Raw genomic sequence first — 20,697 nt, 5'->3', positions numbered from 1 at the left:
CTGCTGGACCGGGCTTTAACTAAAGCAAAAATAAAAATGAGAGTTGCGCATCTATCTCGAATATATTAAGTGTATAATCTATGGGTACAATTAACGAAATAATATATTTTCATTATTAATAAATAAATAAATAATAAATAAATAAATATTTACTAACAATCACACCACGTTAATTGGTCCCGTGATAAGTTCGTAAAGAACTTGTGTTACAGGTACCAGATAACGGAAATAAATGTAAGATTTTTATTATACACATACATATATTTAAGATACATCCATAACCCTGGAAAAGACATTTATATTTATCATACAAATATCTTCCCTTGACGGGATTCGAACCCTATTAATTATTTAATTATTAAGGCTAGAGAATCCATAATTCGTATCTTTTAGTAAGTAGTTTTATTAAGTACAATAAATTTATAATTGCTTATAATAACGAGCAACTCGACGTTTTTCTGTCGCCGAGCTGCATGCAGAATCAGACATTCCTATATTTAATTGACAGAACCACAACGAAACTGGTTTGTTATAGAAAAAAAAAATATATCAATGAATGTTTTCTTTAATTGAATATGTAGATTGTCGCATTACGAAAAACGGCTTGCTCGTTCTACGAATGTTTGTTAATGGCTGTGTGTGAGCTCGCCCACCCATCTAAGTAATATTTTTTTGAATCAGAGTTTGACATAGTTTAGTGCCCATGTGTGTCCATGGAGGTCCACCATAGAGGTACATAAATAAGAATACAAGAATGTCACAGTGTAAAGTATTAAAACAGGACATTAGTCTACCTATATAATGGGTTGGGGAAAAAGTTTCTTAGCATTTTTTAAGAAAATTCACAACATTTTTTAATATAGTTTATTTACATTTAACTAAAGTATGTAGGTACCATTTTGTTCGATAACTTTTTGCCATCTTGTAGGTAGGGACATGATCCCATTGCTATAGAAATTTTGGGGCTTCTGATCAAAATACCGCGACAATCGGTTTTGGCAGTCCTCTCGTGATGTTAACCTGACACAGCCTAAAGACTTCTGAAGAGACCGAAACAGGTGGAAATCTGAAGGTGCAAGGTCACGACTATACGGAGGATGCATTAACACCTCCCAGCCAAGCCCTCTTAATTTTTGCTGAGTGGCCGAAGAGGTGTGAGGTCTAGTGTTATCATGATGAAAAACCACACCCCTTCTGTTGAAAACCTTGATGTTGGTTCTATCTTTGTTGGTGGCTTACACGGAGTTATTAAGAATTTGTTCAACGGCTTTAAAAAGGCTGTTTTTTTTTAATTTTTTATTGGTTAAAATTTATATTATGGTACCTATCATAAATCATAGAGTTGTCAAACATTCGTGTCGTTCTCCCTATTGGTGGCAAAGGGATAATTAATCATACGCAGCCTGAGAGCTGTTAAAAACCACAAAATTGCAAGGTCACATTCTTACCAAACAAACATAGGGAATTGCTTTACGAGCTCCTATTAGCTGTCCGTCCCATGCCATTTTCTGGTGGGGTGGGGTGGGACAAACACATTCTTCTACTTCACAATACATGAATATAAGTTGAAGCCAGTGTGGCGGGTAGCCATCATACAACGCAAGATATTTGACAGATGCGTGAATCTCGCTTACGACATTTTCAAGATAAGTTTGCATATATACAAGTTCCGAACTTACAGCCAGCGTCGGCACCAGTGGTATCACAGTATGACAATTACCTCAGATTTGAAATCAAAGTAAAAAGCAGCGTACATAACTTAACCCCTACACATAATGTCTAAATCGTGACGTCATTACACGAAACGAGAGAACTCGACCACAAGTCATTAAGCGCGATGTAATTACGTAAAAAGACAATGGAGTTTTATCAAATTCACACGCGCCACGCTATGCAGGGGACGAGGATGAAATTAAATCTGCCCTCAAGTGCAGAGACGTATCGTTTGTGGTCGATGAAACATGTGAAACAATTACGCTACTTTGCATTGTGGCACTGTACATTATTATGAAGGAAAAATAAAATATCGGGAATAGCTCGGTTAAATGAATACCTTGTGCTTTGGAGAAACAATTATTAAGAATATAAGGTTTGTTTCTCTCAAGTTAAGCCTTGTGGGAATACATCGATGGCTTTTGTAATGTACGCGTCATTACCAATCCACCCGATCTACTAAAACTGTTATGTGAAACCTGCAGCTCTAACACTGGGAGCAGCCCTATAGGGCTTCCGTACCCGAGCTGGATGAGTACCAGTACGGTCCACGAACTTAGCCCATAATATCAATCCGCTGAGTTTCTCGCCGAATCTTCTCAGCAAGTCACGATTCCTTTGCATTCGCAAAGCAACTGCTCTTGAGCTGCTAGATCTCATTAGACGCTCGGGCAACTGTTAGTAAATCCCACGCCTACTGGTTGACTGCGTGCTCGTTCACGTGTCCTTGTGACGTTAAAACATCGGCAGCTCAAGATGTAGGAATATCCCTCTGTAAGGCAACGCCTCAGCCCTTGGAGCCCTACCGTATACTCATTTTGCTTTGCAGATCACAAATACTGTTATGGCATTGTCTTTAATGTATCCTTATTGACTGTTGTGCTTGGACCCCTCCTGACCAAGCGAAAAGGTCTCTAAACGGGCCGCGATATTTCTCTCTGAAAAAAATTGGTTCTTGGGGTTGAGACTGTCTAGAAGTTAAATTAAATATGAGCCATTATGATTGTGCGTAGAACCTATATCTCATTGTAATATTTAGCGGACCAATCGACAGAAGTATATCTCTCTTCTGATCAGAACAGCGGTCAAAGAAAACACGCTAGTACTTGCGTATCGTAAAACAAAAAAAATAGCTTTAATAAATTATAAAGTGCCCTATTATTAAATCACCTTCCAAGTTGTTAAGATGCATATAAATACATGATTTTTAATAAACGTCAATTGGCGTCACGTTAATTGGCTACTTTCGGTCACACGCTTGCATACCCGGCGGTCATTTTATTATCATATTTAATAATAGTGAAGAAAAATGGATAACGTTTAAAAACAGCGTTTATTCAACGTTGCAATGAATTATTCACGACATAATAACAGTTTAAGGAGAGAATTTATGTCAGGTAAGGTGTAGTGATAGAACAATATTTTATGGTTAAACTAGTAAGGTGTATTTAATTTTATTCAGAGGTTTACATAATTATGGCTGTTAGCAAATAGCTTAAGAGCACATACACAATTTTGTAGCTAAACTCCCAATTGTATTTATAAATTATTAATTAAAAATATAATGCAGATTCTGGCTTTTATCGTCATAGATTTGGACAATAATAAGAAATAGATCAATATTGAACTAGTCCCATGTTTTATTATTTGCATTGGTAACTTTCGTCTTCTTCACTACATAGTAGTATAAAACAAAGTCACTTTCTCTGTCCCTATATGTATGCTTTAATCTTTAAAACTATGCAACGGATTTTGAAGCGGTTTTTTTTAATAGATTGAGTGATTGAAGAGGAATGTTTATATGTATAATAACATCCATTAAATAGTGGAGAAATCAATAATAAATTACAGTTTCCGAAGCGAAGCGAGGGCGGGTCGCTAGTATTACGTAAAATAAAGCAACGGCGTCCGACGATTTCTTCCCGCCCAAATGAAAACGGTCGCAAAGAGTCCATTCGAACGACAACATGACAATAGGAAGAACTATATAAATGCTGGACCAACTCCACGGATACTGGTGGTAGGACGTATTGTGAGTCCGCACGAATAGGTACCACCACCCTGCCTATTTCTGCAGTGTAGCAGTAATGCGTTTCAGTCTGAATGGTGGGGCAGCCATTGTACTGTAAAAACCTTAGAACTCCTATCTCAAGGTAGGTGGCGGCATTTACGTTAAGGGTAACCACTTCACGTCAAGTGGGCCGTAAGCTCATCCACCCACCTAAGCAATATATATATAAATAAATAACCAGTATTTTTTAATTAACAAACACCTGGTACAATGTCGAAATGGATCATTAATTTTCCAAATCACGAAGACTTTTTTTTGACAATTCACGGCACATGCGAACATTTGATTTTGTCACACGATTGAGTAATTAACTGGGTATTTGGAGCGTAGTGCTGAACGGACTAGGGTCAAGTGAGAGGGTAATAATAGCTCTAATAATTATTAATATCGCGGAACTTTCAAGAGTAGAATAAATCAAGAAATAGCAATTGCTAGATTGGTTTTTCGCAGCGAGTATTCAAAGTCTTAAATAAAATTGTATAAATAAATTTTTAATATTTATTTACACTAAAACGACGCGTGAAAATACTGCGTAATTAGATATTTGACGAACTTACATTTTGTATTGTTGTTTTTTTGTATCTTGTACTGCTGTTTCCCAAATAAATAAATGAATTTGATATCTGGTCTAAATAGATATTAGATTAATTCAATTATATAAATGAATTGTAGGCAGACGATCATACGACCCACCAGACGATAAGTAGTTTCCGCCGCCTATGGACGTCAGCATTGCCAAAAGTAGAGTCAAGCCGCTGCCTACCGTTAATATTTTATTTGAATAAGGGCAGAACAAGTTATTTTGTCTCATTTTCAAACATTAGTTTTATTCTGTACTGACGGCATATGTACGTATTCTCTAATTCCATAACATCAAGTTTTGAGTCCCATAATTATTTATTTTATTATATTTAACAAAATAATCTTAAAGTGTTCTTTCAAACTTTACATTTTAAAATAATAACTGGCTGTTCCAATTATTATTATAATATTTGAGTTATTCCTGCATCGTTCCAGAGTTTGCTCCGTAATTTGTTCGAATTCAAATTTATTATGTATATTTTTAAATATTTCCTAAGTACGTCTCTGTGCGATTTTATCGCCTTTTGTCGCTGCCGAGCCGATGTTTGCGTGTTACGTTTTATGCACATTTTTAGCATACATAGTTCTCCAGAACACGATCTCGCTAAGAGGGGAAGACTCTAAAAACATTTCATGCATTGCTCAATGTTTTCCTTGCTTCGAATAAAATTGTTGCAGTAAAATTATCGTATCAAGCACGAAATAGCACATTCTTTATGTATTTAAGAATACAGATTTAGTTGCAGTAAAATATTAGCAAAGCGCTTGTTACCTTTTAATATTGGAACGTATAATTTTGACAATTTATTTGGAGTGACAATTAACATTTACAGCCTTCGAAATCTCATAGCTGTTGAATATTACCTATTTTTAATACGCTTTTATTAGCGTCAGACGCATGTATGTTTGTAACGGAATCTTTTGAACATGATTTTGACCCCCTTCAAAACGTCGGATTAACTCAAAATTTGGTATACTTATTAAGGATCGATGACAATTCAATATTAAAAAAATAATTGAAAATATTGAAATTCAACTAAAAAAATGAAAAATAAATAATAGTTTAAAACAAAACACACTTTTATAGAAAATCCAACTAAAAAATAGAAAATACATTTTAATAAATTTGAACTAAAAATAGTGTAAGAAAAAATGATTTTATTGTAAAAAAACCGTGGGGTGCATGGTATCAATAGTTATAAATATTTTATGAACAGATATGAAGGGTTATTTTGATAATATCCTGAAAAGCAAAGTTAATTTTTTTAAACTATTATTTATTTTCAATTACAAATATTATTTTTTTACATATTCAGTGTGTTTGTTTCTTCGTGTATATGTTCGCGAGTCGTCAATCTGAACAATTTCCACTATAACCTACAATTCACCATAAAATTTTACAAGATTTTCGTAAACAAAGCACGTTTGAAGTGAATATCTCGGAATGTCTTTTAACGCCGTCTATTGACGGTAACAAGAAAACACATTACATATTTTCTTGGTCTATAAGAGGAATTTTGCGGAGCGTGTGACTTGTGAACAAATTGTATTGAATATTGATCGCGCCTTTTTATGTTCAATTTGTGTTAAGATTTGAAAATACATCACTCTGTTCGAATATTTATTCGGCAATTTAGCGTTCTCCAACATTATCTTTTGATTGTTATTTGGAATAAGAACGTTTGGCCTTAATGAGTATAGTATTGTAACTGTATCATATATTTTGTATTCATTATCATTAAGAGCCCATTGTCTGGGCCATTTTAAATCAGTCTTAATTATAAAGTAAGATAAAATTTCAAGCTAAATATTGAGAAAAATCCAGAATGCTATGTACAAATCTGTAAATTTGTATATTTGGTGCCTTTTTACACTCCCTTTCCAAATAATAATCTAAAAAATACAAATACATAAATATAGAAAATAATTTATTGTTATTATTATTATTATTTTTCGAAATATCAGTTTCGAAACAAAAGAAAAATGTGATACAATCAATCGACTAGTTGTTACAATCTACTGATAATAAAATATGTTCGCGTGAAGACCCCGTTCAGAGCCGTTTAGTCTCGACCGAAGTACAAAACACGGGCATATATTATGGTTTAAATTAAATAAATAAGAAGGGGTGTTGTTATTAGCATAAAACACGATCTGGTATCGGGTGGAGTCGAGCCACTACGTTCCAATTAGCACTCAATCTTTGCGCCTACTCGATTTAGCGGCACAGGACCGGATATGCATGAATCCGCTTTTTTTTTGGATTGATGGATTACTGGTGGCCCGGAAGCCTTTCTAGATTTACCAGGACAGGTGGGCGAGCAAAGGCTCAGCCGGGAGGCGTGGGATTTACTAACAGCTGCCAGAGCGCCTCTGAAGGAGACCTAACAACCAAGAGCAGCTGCTTCGCGAAAGAATCTACTACCGGATCGGAATCGCGACCCGCTGAGAAGATCCGGCGAGAAATTCAGCGAGCAGATGTATGGGTTAGGTCGCAACTCGACCTCTTTGTCGAGTTCTACGAGTACAGTTACGGGTGTCCCAAAGCCTGCTCCTAGTGTTAAAGCTGAAGGCGTCATAAAGTCACGCTGTAACAGGCATAACTACACTGATTTTATTCTGTTCATTGGTAAATGTGATTTATTTGACATTTAATTATTAATCTAATATAGTTGAATATCATTGCCTAGCTAACTATACAGCGTAAATCAAATTGTTTTTGTTTTTTTTTTTGCAAAGAAGCAACAGTGAATATTTTCGAAGGATTTTGCCAAATGTATGTGATATGTTAATACATCGGATAAATCTGATAAAATCTTTAGAGATATTAATTTGTTTTTGTCTCTGTGTTTGAAAAAGGTGTCCTAACTTTTGACAGACGGTATTATTGTTAGCTAAGTGACGTATACCTTACATTTCGTCCAGATAAATACAGTGTGCTATTTAATTTCAAATTGTTGAAAAAAACATACGCATACCTGGGTAAAAACAAAATTAAATAAAACAGATTTTTTTTATTTTTACACGTAACTTTTATTTACACCTAATAAGTAGTGTACACAATTTTCAAAAAAATTTCCCCACTTTCCTAACTAGAATTCGGCCCTGTTACGATCTTAAAATAGATTTATATAAATAGTTAAACCGGCCGGCAGCATTGTTAATTGCTGTCTCGACGATGTTTTGTTTATTTTGCTCCTGTAATTGAGTATAGGTTTGTTCGAAAACAAACTTGGAAAAATTAAATAATTCGAAATGATTATTTCGAGAAAGATCTACAGTATTACATTTTAAAACACAATTTAATGTACTCACTAGATTACTGTGTTTTTTTTTATTGCCTTTGTAGGCAGACGAGCGTACGGCCCACCTGATGGTAAGTGGTTACCGTCGCCCATGGACTTCAGCAATGCCAGGAGCAGAGCCAAGCCCGCTGCCTACCGCTTAATAATCTCCACAAGCCTCGTTTGAAGAAGGACATGTCATAGCGCTCGGGAAACACCGTGGAGGGGAGCTCATTCCATAGCCGGATATGTGTTGTATAAATTTGATTTAAACCGTAATAAAAGTGTGTCTACACATCGAAGATGGTTGCAAAAAAATTGATTACTGTTTGTTTGATTCGAAATCACTTTTTTATCTGTCGGTTCGTTTATTTGCATATTCGTTCCAGCATCAATCAGAAACTATTTTGAGATCTTGTTGGCGTAAAATACGAAATCGCATTACTAGCTGACCCGGCAGACTTCTTAGTGCCTCAATCGATAAATAAAAGACCTAAACTTTTGTATAAAATAAACTTAAAACAAACAAAAGGAATCCGTCCGACGGGGGACACATCAAAGGAGAAACAAAATTGTTATTTCTATTTAATTCCGAGCATTTTCATTCCTTTATCTACCTTTTAAACCTTCTCTGGACTTCCACAAATAATTTAAGACCAAAATTAGCCAAATTGGTCCAGCCGTTCTCGAGTTTTAGCGAGACTAACGAACAGCAATTCATTTTTATATATATAGAAGATAGAAGATATTTGAATGGGACCAAATGAGCAGCACCACCATACAAATGAAAAAGATCTTCAAAATCAGTTCGCCTAAAAAAAATAGAGTCGAATTTTTAACTTAGTTTCCGATTTCATGTTTTAATATAAATTTAAAACAGTACTTATAATAAAATTGTAACTGACTTGGTATAGGTGAGTATAAAATAATAATTTCACGATTCTTCTCAGATACGAAGTTTATGAATAAGAAAATTAGTATATGGAATTGTGCACCATTGTAAATAATTCAAATTGAGTATTCATCTTCAAACGACAAACATTTAAAATTCGTTATAGAGAATTAGAGGCTCTATAGAGAGGACTACAGAAGTACATAATGCACTAGCAGTATTTTTCGTCACATACTTTAAGCGACATGTCACAGATTCTCTTCATTTCTGTCACTAAGATAGAACAGCCTTTTAAATAGCATTGGGACTTCGATCACATGTCTCAAGGTGATTGGTGAGAATCATGTAATGCTGGCAACAGTCATCTATGTAATAAACAATTAGGTCTGGCAAGGTTTACACAAAGTAGTTTATATGTTGTAATAAGCATAGATAATACACATAAATTAGTTAGTAATAAGCATGACAAACGTCAAAGATCGCATGGCCTTAATAAATTTTAAAAAAGAAACGTGAAGGAAATTCCTTTGGAAGTCATTGTGTGTTTGACAGTTTTTTTCCTTCGTCCCCGTCTACCAGACGACTAATTGTCAAGAGTCTGGCATCGCAAGCCAGTCTGATTATTCAGTAATAGCCGCCGCTGATTAACCGCAAGACTCATGGAATTCTCTGGAGTTAATTTATTTATAAAACTATGCGGTCTAGACGTTCCATTATTTTGTACAATAGTAATAGTTTAATGTTCAGAACCCATCATTTATTATATAAGCGATATTATTTATAAAATATTTAATATTTATTATACAGTATAGCATTGTAAATTGTAATTGGTCCCGAATTGTTATTTCGTCTTACGTCTTGTGAGTCCGCACGGGCAGGTCCAAGAAGCAGTATTGCGTTTCGGTTTGAAGGGTTGAGCAGCCGTTGTAATATAGAACTCGTGTCTCAAGGTGGGTGGCGGTATTTTCGTTGTTGATGTCTATAACCATATATCCCCAGATGGACCGTGAGTTTGATCACACATTTTAGCAATCAAAGAAGAAATATATCTAGGCAGCCAGTTTCAATGTGAGTTTTCATTCAATATTGATCGAAAATAATAGCCTACTTAAAGGTTAGCAACCAAAAAAAAACCTCGTATCATGAACAGTTACTATACTTAAAATTACAGTGGTGACCCACTGAGTTTCTCGCCAGATCTTCTCAGTGGGTCGCTTTTCCGATCCGGTGGTAGTTTCTGCGAAGCACTGCTCTTGCTAGGGCCAGTGTTAGCAAACCGTCAATTTGAGTCCCGTGAGCTCACCTATACGCTTGGTAAAACTACAATAATCCTAGAAGTTACCAGAAGGTACCAATCGTTTCGTAATATTTGACAAAATCGAAATAGTCGCCAAAGAATCGGACGTTATTTCTTGAAAACTTACGTAACGTATTTACAATGTTGTATATTGCAGATCATATTTGTGTGTGCTATTTCTAAATGTATCGCCTAACATTCAAAACATTTACGATGCGTTATTAAATGAGTGTTTTTGTTTAGGAAAAATAATCCCGTTCCCGACCGGGCGCGCGTGAAGGCAGTTAAAATAATAACCAAGTTCATAAATCTGTGTTTGTTTTTTTTTCTAAACTTGTATAGCAAATTGCTTAAGTGTCTTAATTTTAGTGTGTTATATTTTACTGCTTTAAAATTGTATGTGGTATTTGAGTATTTCAAAGTTTGAGTAGTAGAATTTTTGTCCTTTGAATATTTTTTTTGTTGCCTTTCTTTCTAGGCAGACGAGCGTACTGCCCACCTGAAGGTGAGTGGTTACCGTCGCCCATGTAATTCAGGAATGCCAGAGGCAGAGCCAAGCCGCTGTCTATCGTTAAGTACTCTCCACAAGCCACGTTTGAAGAAGGACAAGTCATAGCGCTCGGGTAAATTGTGAAATGAAGGATTGCTAATACGGATGGATGGATACACACTACGATCAAAAGCTAGTCTCGAAACGAAGTTTTTTTTTCGTAAGACGTGAGCTGACCTGACCAATTATATTTATACTTTTCTTCATAAATGGTGAATAAACCATCGACGGCCGGCTAAAGGTCGTGGGAATCCGCTAGATGTAGACCGCGTAGGATCGGTCATTATGACGAAGCTTAGAGAGATATGTCCAGCAGTGGACGTCTATGGGCTGATGATAACAATGAAAAATGAAACTCGTTCGTATTAGACGCGACGGAAGCTTTCGAAACCTGTGGTGACAACAATCTAAGCTAAAATAAAAAAAAAATTTTGAACCTTACATATAATATGATTTTCGTTTGCTTGAATTTACCACTTCCTCTTTGTTAAGCAGTGGAAACATAGCCAGTAGAAAAACGGACTAGAGTAACTAATATAATGTTAAGCAATGAGTTCAAATCATAACAAGTTCAATGGTTTCCAAACTAAGATCTTCTCCTTTATCGTGGTGTTCTAAGCTCATATACGAGACAAGATCGCACGCCAAATGTCCGACTAAGCTCCGCTGCGCCCGAAAATAATATGATATTCAAGGTTAAATTGCAAGCATACAAGTTAGTTCCAATAGTTGAACACTAAAAATGTTTGTCTACCTACATTTATTGTAAATTGGGGTCATCCATAGTATTTTTTTTTTTTTATTGCTTAGAAGTATGGACGAGCTCACAGCCCACCTGGTGTTAAGTGGTTACTGGAGCCCATAGACATCTACAACGTAAATGCGCCACCCACCTCGAGATATAAGTTCTAAGGTCTCAGTACAGTTACAACGGCTACCCCACCCTTCGAACCGAAACGCATTACTGCTTCACGGTGGAAATAGGCGGGGTGCTGGTACCTACCCGTGCGGACTCCCAAGAGGTCCTGCCACCAGTGATCCAAGAGGTCCTACCACCAGTAGTAGATTTCATACTTCAGTGGGGTCATCGATTTGTAATGAACTTTTACTTGTCAAGTTAAAATAATACACCGTATCGTAGCAATAGTACAAAAAGTATTCCTGTCGTATTATTTCCAGAATTTCTCAAGTTCAAAACGGTTTAATTGAAGCAGGGCCCAAGCTTTACTATCTCTAGTAAAGTAGAATGAAGTAGAGCTGTGTGCTTAGTGCTAGTTTCTTAACGTTCTCGATAGCGTAAAAGTTAACCCAATTTTGGATGCAGTTGGAACAGCGCCCCTAGCGGCAAACGTACAAAAAAGATCCCATTCCATACAAATATGTATTAGCAAACTTTTACGCTATCGGGAACGTTAAAAAACTCACACTAAGCATAGAGTAGTGTCTACTAAAATTCTGGATCACTAAAACCATATCGCGGGGCTATTATCTTATAAAACCCTGCGTCCACTAACGAACATTTGATTACAGCTATTGAAACAAAAGTGAGAGTTGCCTTGCACAAAAAACGACAAAATCGAGACACAGCAATTATATCGGACCGCAATCAATCGGAATCCCCCACAAAAAGTGCTTTTTCACGGCCAATCAATCGTCTTAATTACGATTAAAACTACAGCAGTTTCGTGCCAACGAAAGATCCTTCTGTCTGTTTTTTTTTTTTTTTTTATGATTGAAAGTTTACTGGTGGCCCGAAGGCCTTTCCAGTTTCACCAGGACAGGTGGGCGAGCAAAGGCTCAGCCAAGAGGGGTGGGATTTGCTAACAACTGCCCGAGCGCCTCCGAAGGAGACCTAACAACTCAAGAGCAATTGTTTCGCGAATGAATCTACTACCGGATCGGAATCGCGACCCGCTGAGAAGATCCGGCGAGAAACTCAGCGGGCTGATGCATGGGTTAGGTTGCACGTCGACCTCTTTGTCGAGTTCGACGAGTACGGTTACCGGGGTCCCTAAGCCTGCCCCTAGTATTAGAGCTGAAGGCATCTAATGCAAAGGTTATTGGATCTGATAGATCCGTAAGGACGTGTCTAGGGCGTCGACGGTGACTGGCTCCTGCATGATCAGGATTCGGGGAGTAGTCAGCGGCGGCAACGATAAGGCGATTATCATGACGCATAGCCTTATCGAAGTATCGTTCCGACGCTGACTTCATGTATTTCCGAATTGATTCGAGGCCCAGGTCGTCGTGTAGGTCAACGTTCCTCACGAACCACGGAGCCCCGACAGCTAACCTGCAAAAGCGGGATTGTAGGGATTGGAGGGTGTCTATGTGTGTGCGGGCCGCGTGAGCGAACACCACACTCGCGTAAGTCATGACGGGCCTTATGCAAGTTTTGTAAAGTGTCACCTTGTTCCGAAGGGACATTTTACTCCGCTTACAGATCATGGGGTAGAGTCTACCGAGAATAAACGCGGCACGGTCACGGACTGATTTTATATGCGGGCGGAATGTCATCGATGCATCCAGGGTAACGCCCAGGTACTTGACCTTCCTGGCCCAGGGTATGGGTTGTCTAAAGAGAGTAATCGGGGGTGTGAGATTCCTCCTCCTAATCCGGGAGGAAATCCGTGTGGAGCTTCCCCTCTGAAATAGCACCGCAGTACTTTTCGCTGGGTTGATGTCTATGCGCCATTTTCGGAACCACTGTCCTAGGGCTAGGGCTGCGCTCTGAAGCTTCTTCGCGATTAGGGACTTATTTCTACTAGAATAGTAAACAGTCGTGTCGTCGGCGAATAAAGCTAAATGGGTCGGCGGCGACCGGGGAATATCGTTGACGAATAAGCTAAATAGGAGGGGTGAGAGGACAGAGCCTTGCGGGACTCCAGCTGTGAGAGGTCGTGGGGAGGAGCGGGTTCCCTCGACTCGATATCGAAAAGAGCGGTTCGACAAGAAGTCCCGTATGATGAGCACGAGACTATCCGGCACGCCCATGTTGAATAGTTTGAAAATCAAACCATTGTGCCAGACTTTGTCGAACGCTTTTGCGACGTCGAAGAAGAGAGCTCCCGTGTATAACGGTTTTGGTCGATTAAGCCCCACAAGAATGTGCTCCGTGAGGCGGTGCACCTGTTGAACGCATGAGTGATTTGTACGGAATCCGAATTGTTCATCGATAAGAATGCCCTTGGATGAGACGAAGTCTCTGAGGCGTTTGTAGAGCAGACGCTCATACAGTTTGCCTAGAGACATGAGGAGGCTAATCGGGCGGTAGCTCGTCGGATGATTTTTTGGTTTACCGGGTTTATGTATGCCGATAACGTCCGCTTCTTTCCACACCGCGGGAAAGATACAGTTCGCCATAGCGGCATTGAAAATAGATGCCAACATCACGATGAGTTGGACGGGTAGAAGTTTAATAACGCGGTTGGATATACCGTCGGAACCGGGAGCCTTGCGAGGACGTAGGTCTTTGATCAAGTCTTTAACTTCCATCGGGGTGACGGGTGGTAACGCATCCGATGGTGGCAAGGAGGCTCTGCGTTCTACCTCACTGTCTACTAATTCTACATGAACAGGGTCCACGGATTGAGTGCTGGGCGTGCACTGGGTTTGCAATGTATCGGCCAGCAGCTCTGCTTTTTCGTCATCATCGAACGCCGCGAGTCGGCCTGAGGGGCCTACGAGGGGGGGCATAGTTACTACCGTATCCGATTTGAGAGTACGAGCTAAGCGGTAGTAAGACCTTTGGGAGGGCGCGAGTCCTTCTAAGAAATCAGACCATCTGGCATCTCGGACTTCGGCGATGCGAGACTTTACGTCGCGTTGTAGGGCACGCATTCGAATACGATTTTCCGCGGTAGGATACCTGTCGTAGGCGCGTATCGAGGCGTTCTTAGCTCTAAGGAGTTCCCTAATATCGTCGGACAATTTGAAGCGGTGAAGGAAGTCCTCCGCTACAACTTGTTTCGATGACCTATCTAATGTCGAGGTGATGTGTGACGTTAAGATGTCTATGGCTTCAGCGGTATCCTGAGGAGACGGGATAGAGTCCGGGTTAAACGGGAGCGATGGTGGATCAAATTCAGCCAGGCTGATGCCCAGCGTGTGCCAATCCACCACAGTCCTCGTGACGGGAACGGAATCGGTAGCGCGACCGAGCTTCATAACGACGGGACGGTGGTCTGAATCTAACTCTGAAACTACTTCGATCGAGTGTAAGCGCAGAGTTACGTTTTTTAATAACGCTATGTCGAGTATATCCGGGCGATGCGCGATATTTAGCGGGTAGTGAGTCGGGGTTAGCGGAGCGACGATATCGAAGGCGAGATCATCGACTAACGCGTCAAGCCGCCTGCCATTCGGGGTTGTGGTGTGTGAGTTCCACCTGATGTGTTTACAATTTAGGTCGCCCGCCAGAATGACAGAGCTCCCCATACCGAGCAGCGCCTCGATATCACTGCTTAGAACGATCTTATCCGGTGGAAGATAAACGGACGCGATAACGATCGGCGCGTGTCCCGTCAGTGAGATTCGGCACACTGATGCTTCGATATTAGCGAGCGCGGGAGGATCGAGCGGGACGCAATGCAGGGCTCTTCTATAGTAAATGACGGTACCACCACCACGGGCAGAGAGCCTGTCGTTCCTGACCATGTTATAGTTCGCGATTTTAGGGTCACGGCGCGCGGGCTTAAGTAGGGTCTCCTGCACTAAAAAGATATCAATTTGGTGGTCACGCAAAAAGTCAGAAACCTGATCACGTTGATTTGCGAGACCGTAAGCGTTAAAAAATCCTATCGTTACGGATAGGGGCTTTATTCTACTTATATACGCCATTGATTACCGGCGGAGTGAGGGGAGGACGTACGTATTTAATGACGCGTATACGTCGGCGTATTCCTGCACAACGGCGATAAAGTGTTGTGCAGTGGAGGCAGCGCGAATGGCGTCGCCCAAAGCGTTAACGCGCTCAAAGTTGATCGACTGAAAGAAGTCGATCGCTAAAGCGAGATTGTCGGACGCGGTCGGAGGGCAAGTCGCGGGAGAGGGACGAGTCGCGGGGGCGGGACGAATCGCGGAGGAGGGAGTTGTAGCCGTGTTCGTGTACGGCAGCGGTTTTGCCCAGGCCGAGACACTGGGCACCGCCGCCGGAACGAACGCTGGCTTAGCCTGCGACGCAGAGGGTGCCGAGGCTTTGATGTCTGGGCCGGAAGCTCGGAGGCGGTTTTGGCGGGCGACGCGGCGATTTATTTTAGGGGCTCGGGGGCAACCACGGTAATTCGCGGGGTGACCCTGTGTTCGACACAGGACGCAGCTAGGCGGTTCCGTCGCGGTTTTTTGGTCGCGAGCGCAGAGGGCCGTGGCGTGATCGCCCAAACACTTAACACATCGGGGGCGCGCGTGACAGTTACGGGAAGAGTGCCCGTACAATTGACAGTTATGGCACTGGCTAGGAGTGCCTTTTTTATGGGGGGCTTCGACAGCGATACCAGAGAGCCTACAGACGGTCTGTGTGTTAAAGATTTTCTTACCCTCGGGGGTAGGCTGGAGAGCGACTAGAACCATATTATATGGCTCCCTACCGCGACCGGTGTGCATACGGTGCACAGAATTCACTGGTAGGCCTTGTTCTAACAGGTCGGCTTTTACGAGCTCTACATCTAACTCTTTAGGGATTCCGCGTATTACAACGCGGAGTTCGCGCTCCTCCTGGAGCGTATACGTATGGAAACTTATACGCTCCTTACGGAGGTAAGAAGAGAGGGCCCTATGGTCGTCGGGTGTTTGAACCTTAATTTGAATGCCGTTCGCGAGATTACGGGCATTCGTGAAATTTATATTTTTGGCCTTAAGGGCCAGGCAAACTCGATCCCAAGCTGCCTTCTCCTGAAGGATAACCGGGGGAGGGGTCTGGGTTTTATTTTGTGCCACCGGACGCGGCGACGGAGTGGCACGGGCTGGGGGCGCAACGGGAGTCTGAGGGCGGGGGCGCGACGCGTTCACGGCTTTGCTAATTTTAGCGGCCGCGGGAGCTCGAGACTCCGCGGCACGCTTCTTACCCTTCTGTACCAGGGTGAATCCATCCGTCGATGAGGCGGGGGCGAGGTCGACCTCCATGTCCGAGTCAGAGTCGGAGCACGAGGAGGCGGGTGCAGGCGACCTACGAGCAAGTGTAGGTGTTTTAGAGGGCGCGACGGAGGCCGCGGATGATCGCTCAGCTGAAACGATGGTCACGGCGGACGACGCAGCAGCTTTTCTCGCCAGTATAGGCGACACGGGAGCGGCAGGCACGACAGAGGCTGCGGTGCTCAATGCAGAAGCTCTGCACGCAGGTACAGGCGACGCAGGAGCAGCGAGCGCGGCGGAGTCCTCGAGAGGGCTCGCAGTGTGATTGGCCTTGAAGGCCAAAAACTCCGAGGCGAGCTGTGGGTGGCGAAGTCGGAGGAATTCCGCGAATACAGCGTCCATGATCGCTGAGTACCCAGGTGGGGCGGCCCCGGGTCTTGAAAACACTCGCCTTGCGGCGAGGCCCCAACTTCTCGGACCTGAGCGGTTCTATTGAACACAGGTGGCAATGCGGCGCGATTACTACAGGACAAAGAAAAAGCACAACAAAACAGAAATTACGAAAAGAAACAAAACAAATAAATACTTGCAGGAAACCACTTTGTCGGCAGATGTACCACGAACACAGAAACAACAAAAGGAAACAAAACAAATAAAAACTTCCAGAAAGAGCACTTAGTCGGCAGATGTACCACAAACACAGGCCGCGCGAACAATGGCCGGGCTAATAAAAGCCGGGCGAACAAAGACCGGGCGATCGAGTGGACGATGAGCACGTCCGCACGTGACGGGTGCCTCTATCGGAATGGCTTCTGTCTGTTGGAATACTCTTTGATATGATGCAGTTTGCGGGTTCGGTTTTGATTGTAATTCCACAAATCAAATTTAATAACAGGGTCAATAAACATTAGTAAGTTCTTGCGTTGAATATTGTTTCGAATAAAACCAATTATTTATGAATAATGTTTCGAATTAAGCTTACATCAACTAGCAACTGCAGTTTGTGTTCTGTGTGATCATTGTGGTAAAGGACAAAGTAAACTTTTTACTGGTGGTAGGACCTCTTGTGAGTCCGCGCGGGTAGGTACCACCACTTGAACTTTTTCTGCCGTAAAGCAGTAATGCGTTTCGGTTTGAAGGGTGGGGCAGCCGTTGTAATTATACTGAGACCTTAGAATGTATATTTCGAGGTGGGTGGCGCATTTACGTCGTAGATGTGTATGAGCTCCAATAACCACTTAACACCAGGTTGGCTGTTAGTTCGTCCACCCATCTAAGCAATAAAAAATAAATAAATAAAAAGATAAATTTTAAGCTCTTCTAGGTTTGGTTTTTGATATGGAGAGTAGAAGTGAGGACCACCATCTCAGTGTATTAAAACGTGTCCGCTGACAGGGAGTAAATTAAGGTGCCCTCTTATCTCACCGAGACGGAATCTTGTCGGATCCCCTGGATCCACTCTCGGTGCTTTTAGGCCTCTCAAGCACTAGTTACCGTCCTCGTCAAACTTTCTGACAGACACAGAGTGACTGACAGATTTGGCTAATTTCGCTCTTGAATTATTCGTGGAAGTCCATAGAAGGTTTAAAAGGTGAAAAAATCTGAAAATACTCAGAATTATATAAAAACAAACAATTTTGTTTTTCCTTTGATGTATTCCTCGTCGGACGGATTCCTTGTGTTTGTTTTAAGTTTATTTTATACAAAAGTTTACTTAGTTTAGTTTAGTTAGTTAAACTTATCGATTGAGGCACTACGAAGTCTGCCGGGTCAGCTAGTATATAATAATTTGCTGTTTACAGGTAGACAATTTTTCAACTTGTCCTATACAAGATGGTGCTCCTTACCTCTACTCTCCATGGTTTTTGACAGATTATTGACATTTTTGTGAGTAAAGCCCACAGTATAGTCATTGTGGCTTCACGCACAACCATAGATTATACACTTAATATATTTGAGAGATTGAGATTGATTGCAAACAACGCTAAAAAATGTTTTAGTTAAAATGCATAGCTAATAAAAACAATGTTTTTGCCGATAATGCAACAAACATCATTAAGAGGGTTCGAAATGCATCGGAGAGATTGATTACTTCACAGCGCCTTTGTGAAGTTAACAGTGCGTTATAAAACGAACCATGCGAGAATATACACTCTCGTCGGCAGTCTCCTGTGCAATAAACCCACAATGCAAAGGGATGCCTTGCTAGTAAAAGGAATGTGAGTATAATGAGCAATGTACATATTTATTGTATCCTTTTCCGATTCATGTGTAATTTTTCTTTTTATAGGGTTTCGCTAGCTAAGCTAATGTTATCCTAAAAATGATTTTCTTTTTATTTTAATCCAGGTCTTTATCTCTAGACTTGATTGACTGACTACCATACTTCTCGAATGAAAACCGTTTTAAAATTTTAAAACACATTTGTACTAATTACAAATAATAAATGTTCTGTTACTGGTGGTAGGACCTCTTGTGAGTCCGCGCGGGTGGGTACCACCACTTTGCCTATTTCTGTCGTGAAGCAGTAATGCGTTTTGGTTTGAAGGGTGGGGCAGCCGTTGTAACTATACTTGAGATCTTAGAACTTATATCTCAAGGTGGGTGGCGCATTTACGTTGTGAATGTCTATGGGCTCCACTAACCACTTAACACAGGTGGGCTGTGAGCTCGTCCACCCATCTAAGCAATAAAAAAAATCAGTATTTATCAGAAGTAGTATCAGAAGAGTATTTATCAGATTCTGACCTCATAACATTTTTTTTTTATTTCGATCAAAGTGATACAGGTGCCAGAGAAAATTACTGGTATCAGAACGTATAATAAGCCTACGTATAGTAAGTAGTTCTTGTATATTTCTGTTGCAAGACAGCCATAAGTACGTCTCGGTTTTAAAGTTGAAGCAGCCTTTATAAAATACAAACAACTTATTTTTTACCTCCGAGTGTGGTCAGCAGTATTCATATATCAGTTATAAGCTGTTCAAATCATACAATCATAATCCATATAGAAAATTGTAGGTACATTACAAAGTAAAGATCTTCGAGTGAATGATTGTCGTCGAGAGATTTACGCTAAGCGTGTTTTTGCACGATTTTCTTTGAATTGACATTTTTATTTTTCATGAGTTTTTTTTATTTATCGTTATATCAGTAAATTCCTATTCTGTTACATGAAAAATGCCAAAATGAGATGATGTTCATTTAAATGAAACTAGTGGTCCCGCAGTAGTCGAAATTCGACTATAATTGATTGAAATTATAAGTTTGTACACTAATATGGTTCTATTGTCAAAGACTATGTTATACTTCTATAATCACAGATTTCGCCAAGACTATGTACACTTTAGACAAATATTAATAAAGACAAACAATATTTAACCTTTTCTTAATTTGACCACAGACTATAAGCAATAAGAAAAGTTTGACAATAAAAAAATAGTAGGTATGCATGCGTGTGTGTGTGTAATGTTTTTTTAATTGATTTAATGTATTTTTTATACATAAATTTAAAAAAATATTAACATTCTACACTCCTACTCTATATTCTCTATAAGTGTGAGAAATTTCATACTCGTCCGTCCACAAATTTTTTGATAAAAAGGGGTACAAAGTTCCTGCTTCAAGTATTATATAGATTACAATCAATTGCGATGAAATTAAATGAAACGAGATGAGTTGAATAGCAATGTTCCCGAAAAACTGTGGGAATTTCCCTTAGGAAAAAGTCTTAACTATAGTGGGCATTTTGAAAAAAATAATCGAAAGCGATGTCTAACTTTGTTTCATTTTCCACAGTTGTGCACTTTCGCAAATATTAAGCGGTCAATAAGCTACTATTATTACACGAAAGAAATACTAAATTAACAGAACAAAACAATTCACCTAAGTAGCTATGCTTCCGGGTGTTGGAAGGCCGGCTATCCTCGACCCACGCTGGTTCTGACCCAGCGGGGTATTCCGTAGGATAACTTATTCTAACCGGCGACATCTAGGCGGGCTCCGGATAGCCTACCGACTAAGAGGGCTGGTGGTCGTGGCGCCGATGACCGCCGGTCCGGCGTCCCGAGGGGGAGGGTAATGGGAGAGATGTGCTCCGCACTAAGCACTTCACTTTTCCCCCTTTGCCTTTTCACGTGTTCTGTCTCATGCGAGGTTCGGACGTGGGTTGTTGAGCGACAGGAGGTTTTAGTCAGTTCGATTCCGACTTGCCCCGCCTTCCATCCCCAGGGAGGGCGGA

General features: G+C 40.7%; 1 protein-coding gene across 1 annotated transcript in view; it reads right to left on the bottom strand.

Moving 5' to 3' along the window:
* LOC101738458 (uncharacterized) overlaps positions 1-20,697 on the bottom strand; it is a 72,665-nt gene that overhangs the window by 16,535 nt on the left and 35,433 nt on the right. The window lies entirely within an intron of this gene.

Source organism: Bombyx mori, chromosome 17 (assembly GCF_030269925.1).
Source record: "Bombyx mori chromosome 17, ASM3026992v2".
Classification (NCBI taxonomy): Eukaryota; Metazoa; Arthropoda; class Insecta; order Lepidoptera; family Bombycidae; genus Bombyx; species Bombyx mori.
Note: the sequence above shows the minus strand (reverse complement) of the source record. Positions and strands in the feature narration are given on the sequence as shown.